The sequence below is a fragment of the Pollicipes pollicipes genome, unplaced genomic scaffold (genome assembly GCF_011947565.3).
Source record: "Pollicipes pollicipes isolate AB1234 unplaced genomic scaffold, Ppol_2.1 Scaffold_4740;HRSCAF=5597_pilon_pilon_pilon, whole genome shotgun sequence".
NCBI lineage: Eukaryota > Metazoa > Arthropoda > Thecostraca > Pollicipedomorpha > Pollicipedidae > Pollicipes > Pollicipes pollicipes.
In genome coordinates, this window is record NW_023596545.1 from 23,899,240 (window position 1) to 23,906,609 (window position 7,370).

The window sequence follows — 7,370 nt, forward strand, 5'->3', positions numbered from 1 at the left end:
ATATGTATATATATATATATATATATATATATATATATATATATATATATATATATATATATGTGTGTGTGTGTGTGTGTGTGTGTGTGTGTGTGTTTAAGATTTAGAAAGCCGTGGGCCTGGAGAAGACCAATTTAACATGGGAACCCTGTGGCTAGTCGTGAAATGTGCGCCGTTGGTGTCATATTTTATACTAGACCTTGGACTCCGATAGTAACCATGCTTGACTGTACGCATCACGTAATTATCCGTGGAATTCCAGGTTGGCTGTGGTATCTGATGACAAAAGAGGGAAATAGCGGCAGGGCTCAAAGATGCTTCTGTGGTGCTATCTAGCGGCAGGAAACCAAACTAGCCTGGTTGCCATGGATACTGGACGTGTTAAACACTGGACTTAGCGACCCTGGACTTGGCTACTCTGGACGTTGCGTCCCTGGACCGTCTCCAATAGGCACGGAATTGGACGAATTCTGGACGTTATGAATGCTGAATGCTGCGATCCTGGACGATATGAACACTGGATGCTGCAATCCTGGACGTTTTGATGGCTCCCCGTGTGGTTTTACTGTGCTACCCTGGCAAGGTGTTGGTCGGGCACCTGAGCTCGCCCGGGCGGCTGGGTATGGCGTACTGCGAGCGTCCGGCTGACGCGCCGTCCTTCCGGCCGCGCGCATGCTGTAGATGTGTGGCTGCGGTCGGATGTACTGACTGCCCGGCCGTGGGGCGGCGGCGCAGGTTGTCTGGGGTCACCACCCGGGAAAGGTCATAGAGAGCTCCCTAGCCGGAAGGCTGCTTACTTGCCTATACAGGCGTTCATAGACTGTGTGTGTTTTTGGTTTTCAGGTTATTGTGCCCATTATTTCGTGCTTGAACAACTCTGAAACTGCACCCACCTGAATCTATTTAACAATGGTCTGCGTCAACCCGTTATGGCATGAACCTCCACTATCATTAATATACTGTGCCTCGTACAATTAGCCACACAGTCAGGCGAAGTTTATTCTTCATATACTGTCATACTTGTTCTATATCCTATGGGACAAGTATGGCGGTATATGGAGGATATATATGTATATGACAGGATATGCCAGTATATGACATTATATGACTCGATTGTACAATACGTTAGCCGCAGAAAAAAGAACGCCGAACAAAGACTCAAGGAAAGAGGGGCTTATGTGAACAGAGCGTTGAATAATGACTCGCCGATCGGAATTGTTACTGAGCTCAAGGAGAAACGTGAGAGTTAAATTACCACACCGACTAAAAGTAACATGTCTTGCTGTAGTACCAACTGCAGACAGTTCGCGGAAAAGGGCACTACGCATTTACATGCCCCCAACAAAAGGAACAATGCGCCGATAACATTTAAGACATTAGAGCTTAAGCTTACCGAGGTAGAAAGAAGTCAGGTGATGTTAATAAATGTTAGAAGAGAGCCGTACTTACTTCGAGGCGATGTATGCTCCCGACTAAACCTAAATGTACCTGCACACTTTTTATGCGGCATAACACACCTGAACGACCTTAGAGCATCTCTCTGCGAGGGCCAACTGACCGTGGACGAGTTAAAAGCAAAGCTTCTATAGATGAAAACTTCGACGGGTCCCGATCCAGCTGAATTTACTGCATCGCCTTACGAAATGTTTTGGCATAGCCTAAAGGGCTCATTTTTCTGGTCTGGTTTAAATGTTGAATATAGGGACTGTTTCAAATATCATTAAGTGCAGTATGACCGTTTTAATGCCGAAAAAAGAATAAAGATCGAAAACAAATGGAACGTCTTTGGCCCATCAGCCTGCTGAACGTTGTATACAACATATTAACAAAAGCTGTACTGCGAAGACTAAATGCAGTCATGGATAACATAATAAGTGAATATCAGGCAGGGTGTTCTTCCGGGTGGGTTTATAGACGAAAATTTGTGGAAAATTATCGACGTAATTCGGTTTGCAAAAATCCACAATACGCCTTGACTGACAATGTTCTGCGATTGGCGTAATACAACCGCAGAGCATGAATATGATTCGGTGGGCTCGGGAAAACCTGTCGAAAATATCTCGGGTTGTCAAAAACCTGAACTGTGCAGTGTTCCGTGAACGCATCAACCTTTTTGTAGGTAACTGCACACCTTTGAATTACGTCCGGAAGTTTTAAGCAACCATCGTTGCACGACCGGCAGAACAAGGCTTGCCCTTTGCCCCCGTTTTCTTCTCGAAAAACTGCGCTTTCATGCATATAAGCTTTTCATGTACCTGATATGGGGTTGACTGCAAACCCAGGTCGTAATTTATCAACCAGAAATCTCCAAAACATAGCAACTCAAACGAGTGCGGCTGTAACATGTGTGTAAACGCCTGTGACTACTTAAGTTAAAGCAGGTGGTGATCGAGGAGAGGTTTGACCATGGTTTCCACCATCCCTTCAAAAACCACACCAAAAAGTTAAGTTGCGCTGTTGTCGAGCTTACTTGCTTCCTCTATATAAGCTCGTAGATGCTTCTGTCATGCGCAAAGCGCAAAACATAGGTGGGTATGTTGATATGGCGGCAGGTGACGGCCAGGAGTGCGGCAACAATGAAGGCCTTCATTCTGACGGAGGGTGGTGTGTGTGCGACTGGACGGTCATCGGTTGGCTGATGCCGAGACGCCGAAGGCTTTCATTTTGATACAAATCTGGAGGGGCGCATGACCTTGGTGAGAACGGGGCGGCTGGCCCTGTTTAGTGTGAGTATTGTGGGAGAAACTCCTTTGGCTTTGAGAGAAATCGAGAAACAGAGGTCCTTGAAAAATCGGACATGGGCGGGATCAGTGTCCGGCAGCTGTGATCTGCCGCATGTAGGCTATAACCACCATCGCAGTTCACCTTTTCATGTGTATGAGGGTGTTCGGAACACAATTTTCCACTATTTGGAATTGCACGCGAAATTTTGATGCACGTAATGTGGTATCTAGCAAAGACGACAAACACTCATTATGTTTGTGAGGTCCCAATATGACTACAATTGACCTGCCACTTATGAGGAGGTACCGATAAAATGGCATCACTAAAACATCATGACATCGTCAGCGACTTCATGACAGTGCATGTCGGTGATTTTAGACGTACTAGTGTCAGCATTCAAAGTACAGCTGAGAATGCCGTAACAGGTAGGATCCCATGGTCTTTCGTACATATCTAAAAGCACATTGTTATTAAACTTGTAAGCTGTACTTTAGTTCGAGCCTTCAAAATTGATGAACTTTTAGATACAAAGCATAGCCCACCTATTTAGGATCCATGGCTTCTTCCAGCACAGTTGCTCACCTTGAACGCGCTTAATGTGTGTGGGATATCACGATGCGTACCGAGTTAGCTTTTCGCAATCACCAGAAGTTTGTCATGTAAGGACGTTTCAAGTACTATATTGCGTGAGAACATTGCTTTCACAGGCTGGTTGCGACTTTGTGGTGGTTTGTGCTCCACACCAAGATATATTTGATGCACACTGAGGGACTGACACGCCTCTAAGTAAAAATTTCAATCAAATGGTGCGTAGGGAAGGATTTCCCGCAACATATTTTACGTCATCTTGATCAACTGGCAATTTTTGTGTCATCCTTGTTGAGTGAGGTCGCCTGAAATGCTCCCAGAATCTCTAGAAAAGTTGGAGTGGGAGCAGCAGGGCTAAGTGGCAAAGCGCAGCGGATGTCTTGTGGAAGGCTGCCTCAATGTAATGTCCTTCACACCAGCACAAGCCACGTGCGATGCGTGAAAGTGGTTTAAACACGCCTACGGTGGGGACGCCAATTTCTTCAACCTCCTCCGAGGTTGAAGCAAACTTCGGAACGGTGCGGTGTAGCCATTCCACACGTTATATCACAGAAGGCAATTTGGCAATGAGCTCAGAGGTCTTCAAAGATGCGGACATGGGCGGGGTCAGTGACCGGCGGCTGTTTTCTGCTGCATCTGGGTTATGGTCATCGTCACAGTTGATCTCGTCAAGTGTAGCTCAGTCGTAGCTTAACTGTCGACTTTTTTAGAATAAGACGTGACATTTTTGCTCCCACGGCACGAGATATCTAACAAGTACTAGAAGCTCGTATCACGTGGTCGGAGCTGCCATTCCCACCACAATGTTATGTATGTATATGTATATATATATATATATATATATATATATATATATATATATATATATATATATATATTCTGTGGTGCGAGAAGGAACCAAAACAAGCTGGATATTCTTGCATCCTCAATGTATTTGGTGTTTCACAACATTGAACAATGGAAGGACCATTTAAACCAGTTACACAATAAATACATTCCAAAACAAGCAGAGTGATATCCTAAACTTCAGGGCTTAGTTGCTGTACTTCTGGACCGGGCGGTAGGCGTAGATGGGCTCCTGCTCGGGCTCCTGGTACACGGGAGCGGGCTTGTAGACGGGGGCGGCCTTGTAGACGGGAGCAGGGGCGGCCTTGTACTCGGGCTCCTCCGGATACTGGGCCTCGCCCTCGTACGTGACCTCGGCGTTGTAACCAGCGTAGTCGTCGACTGTGTACTTGACCGTCTGAACGCGGCCGTCGGGCAGAGCCACCGTGTAGTAGCCGGACGTCTGCTTGCCGTCGCTGTTCTCGTTGGCGGCGAACTTGGAGCCCGACTCGTAGTCGCTGACCGAGTAGTCGAAGGCGTACGGCGAGGGCTCGAACTCGGGCTCCTTGTAGGCGGCAGGGGCGTGGTAGGCGGTGGGGGCGTGGTAGGCAGACGGAGCCCGATAGGCAGACGGGGCGTCGCTGGCGGCAGCGACGGCCAGGATGGCGGCAACAATGAAGACCTTCATTCTGACGGAGGGTTGTGTGCGTGCGACTGGACGGTCAGCTGTTGACTGATGTTCAAACGCCGGACGCTTTCGTTTTTATACGATCTGGAGCGGCACGTGGCCTTGGTAAGAACCGGGCGGCTGGCCGTGCTCAGTGTGTGCATTCTTGGTGGGCGGGGTCAGTGTCCGGCGGCTGTGATCTGCCACATCTAGGTTATGGTCACCGTAACAGTTAATCTTTTCATGTGTATGGGGGTGGTCGTAACTACATTTTGTACTTTTTTGGAGAAAGACGCGAAATGTTTGGACGCACGTAATGGAGTATCTAGCAAACGCCACAAACACGCATTAGGTGTTAAGGTCTCGTTATGACCGTAATTGACGGCGAACGCTGCAGGCTGGCGATATCCATGTCCGTGTTATTGATAACGTGCGTGTTGTCTGGTTCGTCTGATCTGCACACAAAGGCGAAGGCGTTAGAAGTAGAGGAGTTCAGTGGCTTTATATTCACTGATGAGTTTGGAGATATGCTGGTGGAAGAAACCGACTTGTACGCAGATAAGTGCATGGACAGCATCCAGCTGACCCCAAGAGCGATAGCACGCAAATTGACTCCTGTCACCCCATCCGAAATGAGAAAAAGGACGCTTTGAATGCTGACTAGTTTGGAAAGAATATGCCTGGAAGACTCTGGATTTAATTTTTTTGAAAAATGGTGGCAGAACCCACACTTTAGAGGCTATGTCTTTCAATCGCCTCTACTTCATGTATCAATTTTTCACTTCGCAGACAACAGCACCAAACTAGATGATGCATTGCGGCTGTATGAGATGCAAAGCCTTCTGAAGTTGTTTTTTAAAACCCTTTTGTAACCGTCTGTCATCTGAGCAAAGCCTAAGCCTGGACGAAGCTGTCATTCCTTTCGAGTGGGTGACTGCTATCAAGACTTGCAATCGTGTGAAGCCCAACAGGAACAGCAGAAAAGCATATGCACTGACAAATGCAAATACCGGCTATCTATTGAACATAGATACTTATTGTGGAGCGGTCCCCAAGCTGAAGAGGCAGGTTGTGAATCTGATGGAGTCATTTTTGAGCAAAGGTCACGTGTTGTATACGGCAACTCAGAGAATAGCGTCATCATGTCCCGCTTGCTTCTACGGTTCGAAACTGGCACATGTGGCGCTGTTCGGTTTAACAGAGAGCTGAGCAAAGAATGTCAAGAGTCCACAAAACTTTTGAAAAATGGGTGAGATTTGCAGTCACGGACGGCGATTGTGCAGTGGTGTCTTAGGACACAACAAAACTTTACTGTCATAACAACAAAACACGACGCTAAAACAGTCTCTGTCACATCAACGAGAGGAAAAATACGATGCAAACCTGAATGCGTCGTGGTGTACGATCCGGGCATAAATGGTGTCGACCAGATAAACCAGAACCAATCATACTTTCTCATCTGCAAAGGTCTATGAAATGGATTAAAGAAGTGTTCCAATTGTTGTTTTGCAGACAGCTCTGTATTACGTGTACTTCATTCACAAAGCAGACAGCGAGACACTTGTCTCTCACGGAGATATTCTCATCTTGCTCTATCCAAGACCACTCATTAAGTTACTCGTTCGTCGCGCTTCACGGGTCTAGTGTCGAAGTGTCTGGCTGGCTCCGTCTTCTATTTTAAACTTTCCAGTGGTCATCCCAACGCCGCAGGACCAAAAAACAAGCGGTCGTCGTAGCCAGGGGTGTCAAGTTCGAAAATTAATTGAGGGATCTCCCCGGATCACGACCGACTGAATTTGCGTCTTCGATGTTAGAGTTTAAAAATATTGGATATTTGGTAGGTTCAAAATTGCTTTTATGCAGAGAAATTACTTCCCATTTCAAGTTAATCTGAGCTGCCTCTTTGTGACAAGCTTCAAGAGGAGAGTATGTCGCTGGGAAAATACTAATAAACATAAGTATACTATCACTCATGACTACCGCTGTCGCTGATCGTGTTGTATAGCCACTACAGTCACGACTGCGAGACAAATACATTTGACCTACTGTTGGTAAAACATGCGTTAATTTGTATCTGCCCATCCCTCCTGTGCTTTTCAAAGCTGCTACATATTGCGGTTCTTTATCGCAATTCAGGCGCTATCATTTGAAAGACATGCCAAGCATTTGCAGATTGACTCAACATAGGAAGGGGCTACCGTGACAAAAACATTTTACAAAAAGAACAAAACATTTGGTAAAAATTAACATGATACCAGAAGCAATCTGTTTAGGTACCTTTTGCCAAATGTGCGAATGGTTATGATAATTGTTCTGTATTATTTGGTGCAGTAATCTCGTTCTATTTAAATGTATCGAGAGGTCCAAAGGAACTTTATATAATTTCCTCACTGACCTTGTGATTCCTCTGGGGTGTCTTGAATAATTTCTTCTGGTGTTATTTGCCACAGTCAAAACTGATCTTTGTAACAATAAAATGGGGAAAGGAGGAAAAGCCACCCAAGTCACATCGGCGCCGAACAAGTTTGACTATCGTTGAACACGCGCTAGGGTGGGGTCATTTTAA